This window comes from Gouania willdenowi, chromosome 1 (genome assembly GCF_900634775.1).
Source record: "Gouania willdenowi chromosome 1, fGouWil2.1, whole genome shotgun sequence".
In the NCBI taxonomy this organism is placed as follows: Eukaryota; Metazoa; Chordata; class Actinopteri; order Blenniiformes; family Gobiesocidae; genus Gouania; species Gouania willdenowi.
In genome coordinates this window covers 26,895,457-26,916,524 of record NC_041044.1, presented here as the reverse complement: position 1 = coordinate 26,916,524, position 21,068 = coordinate 26,895,457, and the positions used below count along the sequence as shown (strand labels likewise).

Here is a 21,068-nt window from a genome sequence, read left to right as displayed (position 1 = left end):
AATTTTTATTTCATATTTCTGAAAGACAATAAATTGAAAAAGTGTCCTATGAACAGTGACACTATTTTAGTGGAACATTTCTGTAAAGAAGTGTCAACATACTAATGTAAATGAATAAGTATCTCCAATAGTGCTTTCTGTAAACAATAAATAGGGTCTTTCTTACCAGTGACACCAGTATAGTGCAATATTCCAGTAAACAATATATTGGTTCCTTCAACAAACAGTGACAACATTTCTGTGAAGACGTACCTGCACATTTTAGTGAAAAAGCAGAAAAGCTTTTGGAAAAAAAATAAATAAATAAAAAAATTTAAAAAATTCGATATTTAGCGGGAGCATATCGATAATCGATCGTGCGGAAAAATATTGCGATATATCGCCGTATCGAGATATTGTCACACTCCTAATTACAACAAATCATTAGTCTGCTTTCGTAATCCAGTATTGTCAACCTTTAAATGCTTCATATTGTGTTAAGAATATATACTGCCACAATGTCAATTGCATGATTTCTTCTCCAATACTGGTTCAGACACCAAGCAATTAGTTGTTTTTGAGTACCTGGTGCGACTATCTCCTTTTTTAACTGAGCCTTTCTTAGGGTGTTTGAATACAGCTTGCTGTTGGTCATAATTGCTGTTGTGGTCCAATGCTGCAAGCTGCAAAATCACTGCCATTGCCGGGAGTCCAACTCTGTTTTCTTTGGTGCATAATTCAAGACTAAAGAATGAAAGGCCTCTAGGGCATAACTATGACAAAAAATGTGCAACCTTTCTCATGTCCTTCAAGAGCAGCCTTTACACGATCAGGATTTTTGGGCCGATCACCGATCATTGAGTTTAAAAAATAAATAAATAAATAAATAAAATAAATCAATTTTTATTTTATTTTTTTTTAGGTACCGACTGAATTCCTTTGGTACTACCTGCTAATAGCAGACGCTGCCCCTGCTTTCAAAGCTGGTAGACTCGGGGAAGTAGACCAGCGCTACAACCGAGCTACATTTACGCCGTTCAAGAATAGGTTTTCAGCTATGCGCACAAATGCAAGTGAAATACCATATTGGCCGATCCCATCGGTGTAAAGCCTATTCAAGAATCTTCTGTTTAATAAGAAAGCACAAAGTGTCATATGTGCAGGGCCGTCTACCTTAAGCCATTTCTTTTCCCCCACCTCCAACTTCTTGGAGTTCTTTGGCCTTGCGTTGTATTATGTTGTATACATCGCTTGAACAGAATATTCTCATCTAAAATGCGTTTGTTAGACATATGGTAAATATTACTTTTCCACTCTTCAACGAGCATCTCAGGATCCCCATCACATGTCGCTGCTGACCATGATAAATGGTTTATGATTGAACCTTTTCTTGCTGGCTTTAGCTTTCAGGTCTTTGCAGATTGACATTGCCAGATGGTGTACATCAAATTCATGGTCTATCTTCATGGGCGTATACTTTTGCGTGTAATTCACGTATTGGTACATGCCTCTCTGTAGCATTAAATGGCACTTTCATCTCATAGTTTAGGTCGGAGATTCTCCAAAGTTCTCTCATACCCAAGCCTTTCTACCTACATTACTGCATAAAGCAACTGTTATTCAAAAAACAGATATTTGTCATTAATTATTAAGATAGTCATGCCAGCAACTATTATATGCATCATAAAAACTTTCGGAATCATCCTGGTTTTAACCCAAGTAGAGCCCGTAGTGATAATTGGATCTAATCAGCTTTGTTGACATGTTCAAATGAAGACTAATCGTAACATTCATTATCAGTTTGTCGCTCACCTGTTTGGATTTTTCACGCACACAATGTTGCAGTCTTTCAACCCATATGCGACCATACTTTTTGAGTCCCTGCTTGATAATGGTTGGTTGAGCTCCAGGAACTAAGGTCTTGCTATACCGTGGTATTATATTTAACGCACGGCACATTTTAATGTGTGTGTCATCAGTAAACGAGTCTGCCGTGAAATGGTCCTCGCATAGAACTTGATATGAACTGAACTTAAACATTTCAACCGTGAAACCAGTGCCAATAAACTGCAGCCACTTTGCTGCCTGGTCCCTGACAGTGTTGTTTTTTATTTGGGTCAGGAATATTAAAAAATTACTTGGCTTTACATTAGTTTCTACACCCACAGGGTTGACATTGCAGCATGTTGAGGCAGCTTGTACACATGCTGTGCACTGTAGCCAAAATAACAGGAGAACAAAGCCCCTTGCGTCCAAAATGTCAGCTACTAAGCCGACCCTTGACAAAAAATTTGTACGTGTGGAATGGCACAGAACTACATGTGAAAATAAATTAATTATGTTCTATCTAAATTAGGGTTCCTTCAGTTTAATGTGAGTTGAATTTAAGACTTCAGAAAATCTTTTTAATGCCACATGGAAAATGAAGACCATGATCATGATAAAACAATATGGGAAAAAAAACACATCAATTACATAAAGTTGGTAACGGTTTCACCTAAGTGTTTATTTGAACATGATACATTTGTCTTCAGGAAGCAGTTACACTGAAATTTGGCCCATTTCACAGCTCTGATGTAGAGAAGGCTGAAAGAGAGCAGCACAGCTGTGCCATGAAAGTTGAAAAACAGCCATAAAAAATTCAAAAACGGCTCATAGGCATAAAGCATTGAGAAAGGGCATACGTTTGTGAATGTTTGCGGGTTTCTATGTTCACTTTTAAAGGTCACATCATATAGAGCAAGTAATGCAACTAGATGTAATACAAAGCAATCTATGGTTTAAACGCTTCGATTTCACCTTTGTCTCTTTAAGAAACTCCTTGCCTGTCTGACACGCCCATGAACACTCCCCCCTTCAGTAAGTTATCCCAACATGTAATATTGTATTATAAGAATGGTACAGTGTAAGCTTGCTACAATAAATTAGAATGGGTATCAAAGTGAGGAATGCTAACAACGTTGAGTTGCAGTATCGCTTACCCATGCTGCTAGCTCTGAAGAAGTATTCCTCTTGAGAGTAGGGATCGCATTGTTTTTCAGTGTCAGTGTACTTATTAATCCACTTTCAAATAGGTATTGCATTGAAAGCAGTCATCTGAATAGTGCCTGCAACAAACATAGCAGATCTTTTTGGGACGTGGGCCGTTTCAAAAGATGAACTCCAACCACTGTTTGATCCTTGAGTGTAAAAAGAGGGCGGTTTTCTTCGCATCCAAAAATGCATTTTCTCACTGAAGGCCTTTTTATAAAGTAAAGGTAGGTAGCTACGTACTGTACTACGATGAGCAGAGTAGACCAATCAACACGCAGTTCTCTCTTTTAGGGGGATAGGAGCAAGTTTTTTTATACGTACATAAATGAGTACAGACAACATAAGCCAGGGGTTTCTTGCTAAAGTATTTAAAATAAGCAAATTCAAAGCAAAATTTGCAGAGGTGGGTGCTGTGGGCTGAACTGAGAAAGAGAACATAGGAGGGGCCTCGTCCCCAGGCGGAGCCTTGTCCCCTCGAGCAAAACAGCAGAAAAATGGCTGCTGGCAGGAGATTCAAAGATTACTCAAAAATATGGGAATCACTCAACACTGGAGGTATGTTTTTCAGGAGGGAATGACACACTAACATGATATAAAGCTTGAAAAAGTGATTTTTACATACTACCCCTCTTTAAGCTTGTGTGTAGCATGCAGCTAGTATGTAGTGTGCAGTTAGCCCGAGAGTTACACCCACAACCACACTGCAGTTTAGTGTAACTTTACACTATTACATAGTGTTACTGTGATACATTCGGAAAACTATTTAGTCCTATATTAATATTACGTGTTAGATTGGAGACGAATTACACTGTCAGAAATCATCAAAACCGTAGCTACCATGTGTAAAGATTTCTAACTCTTTTGAAAGACAAATTTAAGACATTTAATGCCAAATAAGGCCTTAATTTTGAAACATTTAATTCAATGCCCATTAAGATTTTTTTTAAGGATCCGCAGGAACCCGGTACGAGTTCAAATAGTTTGGTTTTTTAAAGCTTTGTTTGACTCGAAATGGCTCTTGCTCCCTCCTCTACCACAGGATGCACTGACAATCCTAGGGGGGAAAAACAAAAAACAAATGGTGGCTAATAAAACTAGCTCTTCAGAATTAAAGAGTTTGACATATTTGCTTTTAGCGAATTCCTTTTTGGGCTGTGACAATATTGGACTGAAATTTTAAACTGAATAATAAGCTTAGATTGAGGCAAAAGGAAAGTATAAAAAGAGATGGATACTTGGTCAAGTCAACATTTAAAAAACATAAAATAAGGCAACTATTAGCATCGGCATGTTTTTTTGAATGACTGTAGAAGCAGGGAAAACACTGAAAAGCCAACACCCGAACACAAAAGAGAGGGGGAGGGGCTCATTCCAGACTAGTCGACCTTGTTTTTTCCAGAGACTGACTTTTAGAAATAGACGTTCAAGGCCTGAGCTAAGTATAGATCAACTCATTTATCGGAGAAAAGTGAGATAAATAATCTTTACATGAGTATGCTAGGATTGTGATCACATACAAAGTATTTATTTTCCCATGGTATAAACACATGTTATTAATACCGATGACAGAGTTTCCTATATACAAATTTTGTGTCAAGACAGAGTACTTGAATGTGTTATGTATAAAGTAGTACTTTAGCTAGTAGCGCACAGAGAGAGATCAAGTACACTGCAAATACTGTTGCTTAGAAACACCCATCCCCCAACTCTAGCACAAACTAGTCCACAGAATGGAAATTTACAGCCAGCATGGACTAAACCATTCTGCCTGAAAGGAAGGGGGTGTCCTTTTATCATTAAAAAAGGACCATAATTACACCTAAAAAAAACTAATACATGGCTGTCTTCTATCCTGCTTCAGTAATGTTGGCTGGATTTTGTTTGAAACATAGGTAGAATGTGACCAGCTCATGAACGAAAGAGCTCTGCTGTTCACAAGCTAAGCCCTCTGGTTAGCCTCAGCCTACTTCTGTCCTTCTCAATGATTCTGCCACGACTGTCTACAAAGGAGCCCAGTCTGGTTGTAACATGATAATGAAGACTTTACCATTTACAGGTAAAGACAAGAACAAATGAAGAGTAATGCCACAAAAAGCTGCTGATTCAGTTAAAAAAATGATATGATAGATAAAACCTTCTGGGAAGGTCGACCTACACTTAATTGTGCTGATTTATATTTGGAAAAAGCATCACCTGCTAATCAGTGAACTTGAGTCGGTAAACACTAAGATGCAAAAAGTACTTTTAAAGAAAAATCTTGGACCAAAATAATTGAGTACCCAGGTTGACCAAACAAACACTGGATAGTGAAGAGTCCAGAGTGAAGATTTAACGAAATCAGTACAAAATGTGTATATTTTTCTTTAATTCAGTTAAAAACGCTATATTTAAATCTTAGTATATTTACTAAATTGAAGAGATTTGACAAATGTAAAAACTGCTGTTATGAATGTGAAAAGACAAAACAAGACAGCCATGCAGCGCAATGTGTACTTTAATCACAGCGTAGCTAGCAACATGCAGCCAGCGCTAAATTGCACACCCGAAGCATTCCACACCCAGAGGCAGCTGCACCCTCCCCCATTTCTTTCTCTCCTTCTCTCTTACTAACACATACACACACACACTAGGGAGGACAGCCACAGCAACTAACACGGATTGAACCATTTCTGAAGAGGGGAGTGTGGGGGTGGGGCGAAACAATGAAAGCAACTAAAAAAATGATGGTGCATTAAGTCTTTTTTGTTATAATTGGTAGCAACTTTTCAAAACTGACATACCCTAAAGCAAATTATTTAAGTCAATAAGAAGATTAAAAAAAAATGTGTTTAGAATATTACCTTGAAGAATGAAATCACTCTTAAACTATATTCATTCTTTCTAAATTCTTTTGTTTTGTTTATTTTGCTTTACAGTCACATGCTAGGTGCACGAGTAAGTAAAAACAAGGAGGAAAGCGAGAGAGAAATGGCAGACTGCGCCCAGTCTCTCACAGGGGAGGGAGGGCTGTTGGAAAACAGGCAGAACCATTTTGAAGTGGGGGTGATAACTTGTCTAAAAAAAAACTGTGAACACCCCGTTTTAAGATATACACAAAAAAAAAACGTAATACAGATATTATACTAATGGTCTCTTGACATTACAGTGACACAGAATAAGTTTAATTAGAACGTTAAAACATCTTCAAACATGCACAAAAACATCTTTTTTTTCCTTTAACTGTCATTCCTGTGCACTCTGATCTGTTTTAAGATTAACCAGTGATAACAGTAAATTAAAATTACTGTTCCATCTATACGCATGAGCCTCCTTTCTGCCACAGCTAGATTACAAAATGGCCACAGGATGAACACAAAATGGTATTGCACAAGCAGGAGCAGATCATATAACAAGCTCCACCCACAAAGTGAAAAAAGACCCTGCGTGTTTATCTGCAAAGATCTCCATGCACAAATGTAAGTCCCTAAAGAGACATTCCATTAAATTAGTTACAGAATTACAAACCTTTGTTATAAAAATGATCAACTGCTGATTCTAGAGCCCATGTTCCTTAGGCTGACTTTACACACAACAACAGATAAAATATTTTTACGACTAAGACAAATTAACAGATTCATGCCACCGTTTTATCCCACCTGTCCCACCCACGTCACAAGTCAAAATAACCTTCATATAATTTCAGACTAAAAAAGGCTGTATTTCCTTGATTAAAAACACGAGAAGATCTTTAATAAGCTGTGCTTAAGCTAAACACTAAGGGGGTATGTTACGAAGCAAGATTACCTCTTATCGCGCTAAGTTCCGGTATTTAATCAGTGTGTGCTGTCCTACGAAGCTTGCTAACGTCTTTCGGAGCTAAATCACCATGGAAACTTAGGCTTTACGACTAGCCTGGTCGGGAGCAGGTTTTGCTCTGGCTAGGATCTTGCGAGTACTAAAGCCCCACCTCCTGATGTGCCCATTGTTAGAAGATCCTGGTTGGTGCAGATCTGACAGCTGCGTTTAGGAAAGAACAATTATTCATGGTTAAATGCAATCCTTTCATTTACCGATGACATCCTTTCGGAATTATATAGATTTGTATCTGATGGATTGATCTATAGTCAGCTGATGAAGCCTGTGCCTCCGTATGTGCGGACGAGTGAAGTCATTAATTAATTAATTCGTTCATTCATTCATTCGTTCATATACGCTAGTCAGGCTGACCGCATCAGCAGGAACATACTACAGTTAAACAATGTGCTCTGAATTATGGATTTTAATTGTTCATTTTTTTAAACTTAACTAACACCTAACCTGGTCGGGACCAGGTTATAAAGTGGATCAGAGCTGAGCAAGTATAAAAGCTCCGCCTCCTGTACATTGTTGCTCTTCACTGCCATCACGGATTTAAATTAATTATATTTGTTTAAAATGATAAGCTGTTTGTTCATTGTAAAGACGCTTGCTCTGCCAGTTTTCCCTATTGTAATGATTGGTCAGACGCCGCAATCTCCACCCATTTTATGTGAACGCGCACGTACCAAGGCTGAAAACACTTGGCTTAAATTAGCGTGTTGTTATCGACCTTCGTAGGACAGCTTCTCTCTGACAGGGAATGTTTGGTTAGGTGAAGCCCGCTAATGGAGATTAATCCAGGATATAATTATCTAGCTTCGTAGCATACCCCCTAAATGAACATACTAAATCTCAGACAATGATAGAAGAGACTACACTATAACAATCCTGCACAAAATTCTGCAGTCTTCCCTTGCCTCACATATCCTCACTGCTTGCATCTGGATTCAGTAGGAATTCAACATGGCCACCTAGTATTCAGTTCAGTCACATTAAAACTCTTTTGTGCAATGTACATCCGGGTTTGGGATATAATTTTATGCACTATAAACAGTAACCATTTAGTCAGCTTGGTTTAAATTTGTTTGTATTTTAGTTTTTTAGGTTGATTGCCCTAACCCCTTATTCACCTCTGACTTAAATTTGAAATCAACTTGCAATTTCTGCTCTCTTTACATGTTGACAAATATATTCTTCTTAATGTCTTTTAAAGAACATGTTCTTATAAAATCAATTCCGAAAAATATCATTAAACGGCAGGTGTATGGTCTACCAGCTGTATAGGTGAGTGCCAGTGATATCAAGATCTGTTGTGAAGATGGCTTTCAGAATTCTAGTAGTGGCTAGTGAGACTTTTAAACAGTGAGTTTATTATATTGTTTTCTGTTTTCGTGCTTCTGCCATGAAAAGAGTGTTGCCTCAGAGCGCCACCTACCTCGGACCGAGAAGAAAGTTAAAGGTCTCTCCTATGCCTCCAAACTAAGACTCAAAGGCTACCACACAGATAAATTCAAAAGTAGCCAAATTGAATTCTTCATGCCAGTTGTTTTATAAATGAAAATTTTAGGCAAGGCCAATTTATTTGTAGAATGCTTTTCATACACAAGGCAATTCCATGTGTTTTACATGATTAAAAATAGCAACAGAAAACATCAAACTGTTTAACAATCCATAAAAACATTAGATCAAACAGGGTTTACAAACAACAATAAAATGAATAAAAATCTCCCTCTCAGTCATAGGCAGCAGAGAAAAAGAGTGCCTTTAAATTTGATTTAAAAATGTTCACATTGGATGCTGACTTCAGCTATGTTGGCAGTTTTTTTCCACTCCTTTGTAGCATAACAACTAAAAGCAGCATCACATTGTTTGCTGTGAACTCTGGGCTCCACTATCTGACCTGTGTCCATAGATCTGAGAAACCTGCTGGGTTCATACCTGACTCACATCTTACTGATGTATTCTGGACCAAACCCATTCACAGATTTATGCACCAGCAGCAGAACTTTAAAGTCTATTCTATGACTGACTGAGAGCCAGTATAAAAATTTTAAAACTGGACAAATGTGCTCGGACCTCTTTGTTCTGGTTAAGACCTGAGCTGCAGCGTTCTGAACCAGCTGTAGCTGTTTGATACTCTTTGGGGATTCCTGTCAGAAGACAATTACAATAGTCCAGTCTGCTGGAGATAAAAGCATGGACCAACCAAACAAACAAACATTTTGCTCTGAAGATCTTTTTTAGGTGGTAGAAACATTAGCATTCAAGCATATAACTTATAGACAGGTGCAACTTATTTGCTGACTTTCCCGCACAAATTAAAGACATTAGAAAAGAGTACATTGCAAAAAACAAAAGGTAAAAAAGTGCTTTAATTTACTTAAACATAACTTTAAATCTATGGCTTTGATTGAATAATTCTAAGAGGTAAACAATAGTTGGAAATTTTATTGTAAAAGTATGAGGCTAAAGACTCCTTTTATAGGGGATACAGGTACATTTCTTTTGAATAGTCTAGCGATAGCTAGCATTACCCAGTCTCAATGCAAGTCTCCTGCTTAACACACGTTTACCACCCCTCCCCCACACATGTAGCCGAATGCTGGCTGGGGTTTTATAGCTGAGCTTGGACTGAACCACTACAGCAAAAACATTCAGCCAGAGCTAGGATGACGTAAAATCATAAAAACCTGACACTGTATTACTGTACATGACTTACATCAGCCGTTTGGACTTACTAATTTTCAAGTCATATTTTTAACAGAAAGATATGAAAAGAAAAACATTTTCATCAAGTACAAGTTACTTTAAACACATTTAAATGCGTAGATTAAAAACAAAAACAAACTTAGCATACCTAGGAAAAGACATTTTTAAGTATGGGAAAATGCAACTAAACCATTTCTCACTCAATTGTCAACAGCCTAGCCCATCCCACATTTCCCTTCCCCCACTCTCCTCCCTCTAAGGGACTGGTTATATTTAATGCCACACCACAAAATGGCTGCTTTTCATTCCCTTTCTACCAAAACCTAAATAAATTTTCTACTGTAGGTATACAGTTTCAAAAACTATATACAGAATGTATAAAACTCTATACCAGCTTGAAGCATTTTCATTGCTGATTAATCATTACTTGGATTTTTAAAACATTTGTCCTCTACTGTGGATGTTTCTTTCCACATACGCTGTACCAATAATGTCAAGATAACAACCTCCTACAAAGAGCTATAGTCCTACAGTCCAATCGGCAGGTAAAGCAGTAGCTAGCACCAAACAGTTACAACGCAAGTCTCCTGTCTGTAATAAAGCTTCAGTACTCCTCCCCCACACTTGCAGCTGGTTTCTGTCTAGTGCTTTACAGCCAAGCGTAGACCACTGCAGCAGAAATATGTTTAGCAACAGCAAGGAAAGGGGCTATATAGATAAATAAGTTACTAAATACAATTAAAAATGTGAGCTTAAATGGTTCAAGTAAAAGTACATACTAGAAGAAGAAAAATCTTCATAAAAATCTTATTCCTTCATTCAGATTTTAACAATGGTTTTCAATGTTCCCACTGAACTTTGGAGTCATTATGTAGTTTAATGGATCGATAAAGATGTCCTTGTTTCTGTCTGACCATAACATTTTTAAAGTTGTTGTTAAAAGTGGATTAAAGTAAGTGGATTCAAATAACAAAAGTGGCCAAGAAAACCACTTATTTACTTCAAGAAACTAATAACAGAAACCTAAAACGTTTGACACAAAACAAGCCCGTCCCACATTTCCCCTCCCCCCTTCCCTACCCTACAAAGGACTGGTTGCAGCTCATGCTACAGCACAAAATGGCTGCTGTTCCTCCTGCATGAACAATTCCTGCTACAAAGACCTACAGCTTAATTATATTTTGTCTTACCAAAGCCAATCAGTTTAATACTCTAAAACCAAGTTGTGGCATGTCCTCTGCTCATTTATTATCTTGAGGACATTTACAAATATTTGATGCGATGTTGACTAGCTAACTGTAAATAATGTCCTCATATTACTGTGAAGGTAAATAATCAATTTCAAAGAGGTGCAATTACAATCCAATAGCAGTAGTTAGCAGTAGCTACCAGTACAGTCAGAGTGTAGGTCGTTTGACACAAAGCTCCAGTGCCCCTCCCCCACACTTGCAGCTGGTTTTCTAGCAGAGCCGGAACATAGACGACCATTGCAGCAGACACCTGTCTAGCTATCAAGCTATAGAGATTGCACTGACAATTCCTCAAGGTATTTGAAAACTACAATTCCTTGAGGCAACCCATCACATTTTTTCTTGATTAAATGCTTACATTTTAATGGTTGATAAACTTGTATGTTTTGTTTAGGTATTAATGATGATTGCAACAATATCGCTTTTAAAAGGACAAGTAGGAGAATTTACATTTGTGTAGTCATAAATAATAAATTATTTTGCCAGTTATTAGTAGCATTGCATTTATGACTGTGTACTAACCTCATTAAAATTAAGGCATTGCAATTTAATACATTAATATTAACACTTCTAAGAATAAATCAATAAAACATATATAAAAAGTAATTATTAAGATTTTTTGGAGGTGCGCGTAAGTGTACAGTGCACGATGTAGGGGTCCCGGTCAACACAAAGGGCTATGTTTAGCTACAGCGTCAACATGACAGAAATAATAAGTCAGACTTTTTCACTCTGTGCTCCGTCTCAACCTTTGCTTAGAAGTCACTTTAATGCTCAGATGTATTGAAAGACGGCGCTCCGCAGACAGGTTGGCCCGTATCCAGATAAGGGCGTGCTAGGTGCGGCTTTTGCTACGCCATCACAGCATATTGTTATGGCTGGTTTGCTTCAGTGGTAAGTGTTTCGGCTGTAAACCGGTAAAATATTTTGGTGGCCGAATTTGAGCAATTAGCTCCTGGATTTAAATGTTCACATTAAACTTCTGAGTGAAAATTAATGCATGTACCGGAACATGAACCGTTGAAATGTGAATACAATCGGACAAACTTGGTGCACGGTGGCATCAACACATGATGATCCACGTATCCTGAAGCACAACAAGACTGCACATCCACAACAGACTGCAGTGTATGGAAAGCCATTTGATGGAGTGTCCACAGGTTGGTGAAGCGTGCAGCAGGTAAGCGCACTCTGTTGCGCCCCTACAAATTCCTAAAATTACGAGTTTAACTGGAGTTGCGATGCAGTGTGGGCTCAGGTTTGTCTGTAGCAGAAATTCTTTTCACCTCCGTCATATTTTACACTGCAGTGATGACTGCTGTAAATAACTTCGTTTTCATTTATTTACACCTTTACTGTGACCACCAAACAAATCCAATTTTTTCCAGGGTTCATCACTCACACGCATATTTTTCTCATTTTGAAATTCCTTTTCCTTGTCACTTCTGGCACGGATGACCATAGAATCCCATTGGTCAGCAGCTTGTTTTCATGCAAAAACCATTAATGAACTCCTTTGCTTTGACCGTTTATGGTAGAATGTGGGCGTGGAAAGGGCGGCATAAGAAGTGAATTCACCTGCGCCAACTTATAACTGGGCTGTAATTTATAAAGGGAAAAGTGCGTGCAGGTGTGTGACATTTTTGCATAGTGCATTTTCACATTTTTGACATACGTTCACTTTTAGTGTAGATTCTACTAAATGTTTTATAAATGAGGTCCAAGAGCTTTACTTTCAATTGCTTACTCTCAGCCATGTTTACTGAACCTGCAGCAACTGACGTCATTACGCTCTTGTGCATCCAATGTTATGTCGTGCATGAAAATAGTCTTGCACTCTCTCACAGTCACAAGAATGTGTTTCGGTACCCAAACATGGTACTGTTTGATTTTACAAATCAGTATCAGGTTGTACCGAAGGTATTCAGTTGGTACTTAAAAAAAATACCAAATTCGGTAGCCATCCCTACTCACATGAATGGATCAGTGATTGTTTTTCTAAACTCACTGATCGGTGATCGGCCCACAAAACCTGATCATGTAAAGTCTAGTACAAAGACAAGTATAGCTGTTGGTGTATTAGCTGAACTGGTAATCGTTGATCAAGTGGCACTTCATAGTGATTTGCCGACTGGCCATAATTAAATGTTTCACAAAAACTGTGGCCAGCACATGCTTGTCTGAATACGGACCAACATATCCACGGAGCAGCCATATTTCAATACATCTGAGCACTAAAGCATCTTCTAAGCAGAGGTTGAGATGGACCATGGAGTGAAAACAATGAAAAGTACACAAGTACACAAGTCTCAAGTGTGATTTATGTTTCTGCATTATATTGACGCAGCAGCCACACATAGTCCTCTGCATGGACACACGCCTCCAAAAGGTCTGTCAGAAGTTGAACTATTAGTTAGTTTTTAGAGTCAGTCAGCACACGTTTCACCAAGATCGATTGGGATCCTCCGCAACTCACCGTGACTGTACTGGATCTGCATTAATCGTTGCATGAATGTGGGAACAAAGCAGCGTGCACAACAAATGACCCACGTCACTTGGAGAAGTCGCTTCGAGACGGTGAGACACGCAGTGCTAAGTGCTGACACAAAGTTTTCAGTGCTGCAGTTCACGTTATCAATGAAAAGAGGAACAGGCTTCACTGTGATAAAGCAGAGAAGCTACTCTTCATCTAGAAATTAAATTAACTTTGTGTTTTAATTTGACCATCTTTCAGCAATTAATTTATTTTAGGGATGTCCCGATACAACACCGATATTACAACCTTGAGTATTGAACTATTGACTATATCAGCACGAACCATACATACTTTTATTACTTATTTTGTAGTGTGGAATGCTTGATTATTTAAAAAAAAAAAAAAACAGACCAATTTATTATAAACCAATGGATCACATATAATTCACTTTTTAAAATAAGAATATTCTATTATTGAATAAATAAAATAAAAAAATAAAATAGAAGATTAATAAAAAAACCCAATATATATTATATCTGAGGTTTTAGATGCAGTCCGATGAGATCCAATATTCGTTCTCTGGCTGATATCGGACCGGGGAGGCAGTCAATGAGGAAGTAGAATAGGCTACTTTCAGACCAGAATCCCAGGCTGTGCCACCAGCAAATCCTACAACATTCTAAGATTTATGTGCCCGAAACAGCCGCTTCATTTTGGCTGGTTTGAACACGCAAACCAAGTCGAGGGTGGATCAGACAAGTGCATTCTAAACCCCAATTTCCACTGGCTGCGGGTCAGCTGAGTTACGTCTCCGCCACGCCACCCGAGCTGATAGGTTCACACTTTAGTCTATGTGTTAATTTCCACCGGGTCCGGTGCGCTGCGTATCTGATCAGTCCCAGCTGCGACAGTCCGGAGCCCTTCGGCAGAAATACGCAGGACTTCTATTTCTGGAGGTTGCCGGAGCACGACGCAACAACAGTGAAACAGGAAGTTAAGCACATAGTAAACATTAAAACTTCCGATTACTTTTCAAAATAAAACACTTCAGATTATATTTCATCATATTATCTCTTCTCTTCTCTCTTATATTTTAATACCTTAAAACATGTAACAAACCAAAAAGCTGTGAAACTAAATAATGTAATATATACATATATGTCAGAAAAGTGTTAATGTGTTTCCCTCTCACCCCTTTATCAATATTTATTTATCTTATTAATTTATGTTTCCTCTTTGTTCCTCTCTCTTTTCTCTATCTCTATTTATCAATTAGTCTATTTAGCTGGCTCTATTAACCACAGAAATGCTCGTCTGTATCTGTACTTGTTTGTGAATATTGCTGCACTTTAATATTGTATGTCATTGTAATTCAAATTTAAAAAAAAGTTTATAACACTTCTTTTAACTGCATTCTCCTGCGATTATGTAAATATCGCGAGAACTTATCGGTCTTGTGACATCAACCAGACTGCACCGTGACACACTCAAAATGCAACTGGTGGGGTTCGCCGGACGGCGGACAATGGAGCAAAACCGGATCGGAGCCGTGGCGCAGCGGAGATGTATCCAGTGTAAACCCTGGGGAAAGTGTTTCTTTTGGCTGTTCTCTGAGCATTTCCAATCAAATTTAAACCTGTGACTGATAACTGCAGCGCAAGAGAGAAAAAAGTGCTGAGTGCTGTCTTCAAGTACAACAAGTTGTGACACGCTGAGAGGCGAGTGAGGCAGTCACTGACAAAAACTATATCAATGCTGTACAATCTCAGTGCATCAAAAACAAGGCGCTCTGTAACTGGCAGGGTTTTGCCCATTTGAAGCGGATCAAAAATTGCAATGTGAACACATGCTGATTCAAATTAATGTGATAGAATTATCATCTGTTCTCCGCCCATTTCGCCAGAATCGGAAACTACACTGGTGTTAAAGCAGCTTTGTACAACAGCAGTCATATGGTCGTAAGGAAATCAAACATGTTTGAAATCCTGGTCTCTCTTTGTGCGGGTATCACACTGTTGAAGCAGTGTCACGGACCGGCTTACCTCAAACTCTCCCACTGCGCATGCGCGAACACTAGGATTGCTGTAAAATTGACGGACTGTACTGCCCACGTCTGTTCAGCCAGTTCCTACTCCACTGCATCGCTGCCTTTTCTTTTTTTAAAGAAAACGCTTCAGAGGTCTTCTTCTTTGTAAGTTTGCATTTCTGGAAACAAGACTCCAACGTGTCGTGTATGGACGTACAGTTTGAGCAGTCAGATCGTGTCAGAGTGTCTGTTCGTATAGCGTGAGAACATGAATCGCGAGCTGCGCACATTCAAACTCTGCAATTGAGTCGCACGGTTTGAGCTGGAGCTAAGTACAATTAAAAAAAATCGCAGTGTCCGCCCGCCTTTAGTAGTATTTGACTATGTTTATTATGATTGGTACGATTGGTGGAAATTTAACAATCATTAATCTAAATAAGGAAAGATGAATAAAACAAACTTTTGAAATGGAAAATTAATGACCCTAGGTTAAACTATGATATAGTTTAACTTAGCGGTGAGCATTACACTTATTGTACCCTGCATTATCATTGCTGTAGAAGGTACAGAGCAAATTTTTCCGACAGCTCCAGATTAGAGCAGTTAACACAGCTGAGCTCAGAATGAAACCAGCAGGTTTCCAATCACTGGGCAGCAGCACACAATAAGGTCAATTGACATTCGATATGACCCAAATAAAATATACAAAATATACTGTGTATCTCAAAAGTATTAAAAGCACTTCACTTTCACTACATTTTGTTATGTTACAGCTTTATTCCAAATCATATACAATTATTCTCTATCCTCAAAATTCTACACAAAATACTCCATAATGACATTGTGAAAACTTTTTTTTTTTAGATTTTTGCAAATTTGCGAAAAGCAGAAACTTAAGAAAACACATTTACATTGGTATTCACAGCCTTTGAGACCTTGGCTGCGTGCTTTTGGTCAACGCCCTGCTGAAAAATGAACCATCGCCCCAGTCTGAGGTCAAGAAATTTCTGGGGCAGGTTTTCATCCGGGATGTTTTTGTACTTCGGTGCATTCATCTTTCCCTCTATGCCGACTAGTCTGCCAGTTCCTGCAGCTGAAAAACATCCCCATAAAATGATGCCGCCACCACCATGCTTCACTGTAGGGACGGTACTGGCCTGGTGATGAGCGGTGCCTGGTTTCCTCCAAACATGACCCCTGACATACACACCAAATAGTTTCAATTGCTGTCTCATTAAACCAGATAATTTAGATACTCGTGGTCTGAGAGTCCTTTACGTGCCTTTTGGCAAACTCCAGACGCGCTGCCATGTGCCTTTTACTAAGGAGTGGCTTGTAATGGCCACCCTACCATACATGCCTGCTTGGTGGATTGCTGCAGAGATGGTTGTCTTTTTGGAAGGTTCTCCTCTCTCCACAGAGGAATGCTGGAGCTCTGACAGTGACCATCGTGTTCTTGGTCACCTCCCTGACTATGGCCCTTCTCCTCGGATAGCTCGGTTTAGCCACAGGTGGACTCCAATTGAGCTGTAGAAACCTCTCAAAGATGCTCAGTGGAAACACAATGCACCTGAGCTCAACTATCGCTCAACTAAATGTCGCTCAGTGCTTCCAACACTGAGATAAGATGATGGCATTTTACAGAGGACCGACGGACATCTGCACTGAGCCTCCGACAGAATTTTCAGGGAAGAGATTAACTTAATACGATTTGGAATAAGGCTGTAACATAAAATGTGGAAAAAGTAAAGCACAAAGTACTTTACGTATGCACTGTATGTATGTAGGAAATTGAAACGTTAACAATAACAGACATTTCTTTATCATTTACTAAGACTCATCTGCGATGTTACCTGGCTAATTTTTCAAAAGTAGACGAACATTTAACTTTGTAAATATACACATGCAATTTTATGTCATGTAACAGGGAATGATTTCTGAGATTTCAGTTGTAAACGATTAGGCTGGTACCATCTCTGCTTAAATTTGAGCCAGAAAAAAACCCTGCTATTTATCCAATACACTTATAAATACAAAGGTGTGGAAACGCGACTCATTTATAACACTTTCCACACAATAGCAGTAAAAACCAACTGTTTTAGAACCGGTTTGAAAATATTAAAGGCATGATTAAAAAATGCAGAAATTGAACACTATAAATAAATGTATACATTTCTAAATAAATGCCTATTTTCACTAATTTAAAAAAAAAAAAGTTACATTTGGAAATATTTTTGTTCTTTTATCAGAGGCGCACAAAGAGAGAGAAGATTTCTATAACCATAAAAAAGTGCAAAAGCAGCTCAATTAATTTTAACAATTACAATTCAAGTTGCCCTTATTTAACGATTATAGCTACATGGTAAAGATTTGAAATTATTCCTAACTCCACTGAACATGTCATAGCAGTGACACACTAAGGATGGCCCTGAAGGGAGAGGAATGAGAAACCCTTGGCCAGTGGTAGGCAACTCCAGTCCTCGAGGGCTGGATTCTTGAGACTTTTAGATGTCTCCCTGCTCCAACACACTCGGTTGAAACCAATGTGTTGTCATCAAGCTCTGCAGAAGCATATAACGAGCCATTCATTCAATTCAGGTGTGTTGGAGCAGGGCGACATCTAAAAGTCTCAAGAATCAGGCCCTCGAGGACTGGAGTTGCCTACCCCTGGCCGAGGGTTTCTCATTCCTCTCCCTTCAGGGCCACTGACTTGCGAGTTGTTAGTATCATCCTAATTCAACTGAATGAAATGAGTTCCTCATAATCTGGCCTTGTAAAGAGCTGGTGGAATATGTATTTACTACATTCAGGTATAGTACAACTGCTGGGAGACATGAAAAGCTTGCAGGATTTTGAATCTCAATAACATGGAACAAAAAACCCTGCAATACCTAAATGTGTGACAGATGTCTAATTTAAAAAAACTAGCTGTAATACTTGCGAAATCTATTCAGAATCGCCTTGTATGAAGGTTAAGGCCCTGGTTCTTGGTCGTCATGAACCAAAAGCTGCAACAGGCTGCTAAGCCTTCCCCGTTTCCTCCTCTGCAGTTAAAAAAACTCCATGCTATATAATAAATGGCAAGATGAGCATCGCATCAGTCGTGCTAAAGGGATAAGTGGGGGTGGTGAAATAAACCCTACAAACCCTCATATCCAATCTACAAATGATTAAATTGCTCTGAATCACATTCTGAATTTCTGGTAATGTTTAAATATTGACATTCTAACATTTCTATCAAATGTATATTTTTGTAGATAATTGGGCATAATTTCTAAAGGATGCGCTTGAAGTACTTGTTGCAGTTTCAAAAAAATTGCATTAAACAGAAAACCAAAAAACTGCATACACTTGCATTACCATGGCCGTTAGGCCACACCCACATCCAAGGACAGAGCTGCATGTGGAAAATTACTGGGCTGTACCACTTTAGACCGAGAGGGGGGAGGTTCAGCAGCACAATGTAATTATTGTGTGGAGCTGCTTCCTTTTACCTGAAAATATTTTTTTACTCATTGCACTTTGATCTAAACTTTGTGTTTACAGTAAGTGTTGGACAATTGTTTTGAAATCCCTTGGTTTGACTGACAATGCTCACTGAACCCTAAATGAAATCCAGATTTAAAAATTAAATTTCAATGTGACAAAGCAGTGCTACTTGTTTTCTTCTAATAGTCTCTTGATTTATAGAGGAGAGCTTGAGAGAACTGTCAAAAAATGTCTTTCCTTTTTTTTGCCCCTCCCCCAATCCTCTCTGTGCAGCGTGCCGTCTGTTCCTGCTGCTTTGCTCTAGCACTAACACAACATGGCCGCTACACTGACTTAGTAGGGTTGGGTTTCATAAAAACAAATTAAGTTGAAAATACATCAAAGGACTATGTGCAAATGTAAGGTATCTGTGAATCACTGTGAAAAAAAACATTTGATCACACGAAACTACGTGAAATGAGCATTAACATTTCGTTTTTTCAAGCTAAAAGAAAACTGGGTCGATGTGTTTTTGTTTTTCTTCATTGTACATAATAAATAAACACAATACACAAGTATTAACCAATACATTTTTGATATATCTCTTTAGATAAATCTTGATGCTAATCAAATACAAGGTATCACAAACTTGCGAAATTTCACAACCATTTTCAAAATGGATTACTTACCTCAACCAAGTAGTCGCCAACAATAAAAACCTTTAGTCAATGCATATTGCTAGTCCTAAAACATGTCTGTGGAGCGAAGTTCAACACCCGCATATAAATCTGTCTCGTTTACATTATGGACTTTATCCGCGACAGTGCTTTCGGCCTCTGCTAGATTTTATGCTAGCCAACATCAGGCCCAAGATATAATTGCATTTTAATGTAAAAAAAACCAAATTGCAACATCGCTAAAAATTGCGATAAATTTCAAATCAGTTATAATCATGACAAAAATATCTAATAGTGTTTTTGGCACATTCTCGTTAATTCGTTTCACGTACACTTTTATCCGTTGCAATCCATTTATGACAAATAAAGTTTACGAAATTGGTTGCCATCCACAAAAGTAGAACTCTTGTACAAGTTTTACAGACGACAAATGTTGGACTACCAGAAGTCAATCTAGAATGAGTTTTGTTGAACTTAAAAAAGTTTTGGCTTTTTTTTTCTTAAACAAAAAAAAAAAAAAAAAAGAAAAACTGTAAAATGACAAATATTAGCAAACCATTTAACCCGTAGTTAACAATAATTCAAGTGGGAAAATCATATTTGAAATAACATGCGATACGTACAAAAAAAAAAAAAAAAAAAAGCATGTCTGTTTAGCTAGTATAGGCTCCATGCTAGCTAACATTCAAATGTCTCAACTGCAGCAATCACTAACTGCACAATGTAGGTAATTGCAAAGTAAGAGAATTCTGATGTTTAAAATCTTTGTTGTCAACATTCAACGGTTTATTAATCAACTCAAATCTGGTTAGCTAACACCAAGTTGCAGTACGATCACTCACCAGTAGTCCTGTATTTGAGTCTAGCGGTGTTCCTCCACTCCAAAGGGAAACCGGTGCGCACTGCAGAGCCACCGGTGAGTGGTTTATTCAGTCTCTGTAGTCGACAGCGTCTGTCCCCGCTCTCCGGAATTGGCTCCTCCTTCGAACCGACGTCACCGTCAGTCATACAAATGGTGGAGGGAGGGGAGAATTGGTCGGTTGGCTCGGTCGGTCGGTTAAAAAATACAGAGCGGACGCGTCGAGTAGCCGTCTTCTATCCCGTCCAGCCGGTTACAGAGGTGCTGGGGGTGAGTATGAGCAGCCACGGGATGAAGCCGCGTCCACGGAGTGTGTGTGTATTGCTGCCGCGACAGGAGCTGCTTTTCTCCCTGGACAGAGGACCCACAGTCACGGTGGCTGCAGCTCCTCAGCGAGGCAACGGAATGGCGGTTGGTGTACCGACAGAAAGGAGCAGGACACCAGCGTGGAGGAGGAGGGGCCAGTTGGAGGGGGAGGGGCCTGTTGAGAAACGACCTGAACATGTTGTTTAAACTACCGGTCTGCTACAGTCTGTAGCTGTGTCTGTCTGTCTGTTTGTCCTTGTAGTTGTATTTTATGGGTGAGAGAGGGAAAAATCACTGCATCTACCCCAAACAGATGACATTTTTTAGGTTCTTTAGCTTTCCCTCCTTACATGACACATAGTCTATAATTGTTTAGGCAAAAAAAAAAAGAAGCTTTTTAAATATGCTAGTTTCAACTAGTCAAAATGCAATGATCCCACTGATTTAA

At 38.7% G+C, this 21,068-nt stretch overlaps 1 protein-coding gene across 1 annotated transcript in view; it reads right to left on the bottom strand.

Moving 5' to 3' along the window:
* Positions 1 to 20,769, bottom strand: part of atf7ip (activating transcription factor 7 interacting protein) — a 31,991-nt gene extending 11,222 nt beyond the window's left edge. The window contains exon 1 of the mRNA XM_028450676.1: positions 20,298 to 20,769. The gene's annotated coding sequence lies outside the window, so the exon portion shown is untranslated. The remainder of the gene's footprint in view (positions 1 to 20,297) is intronic.
* Between the last annotated feature and the right edge of the window lie 299 nt (positions 20,770 to 21,068).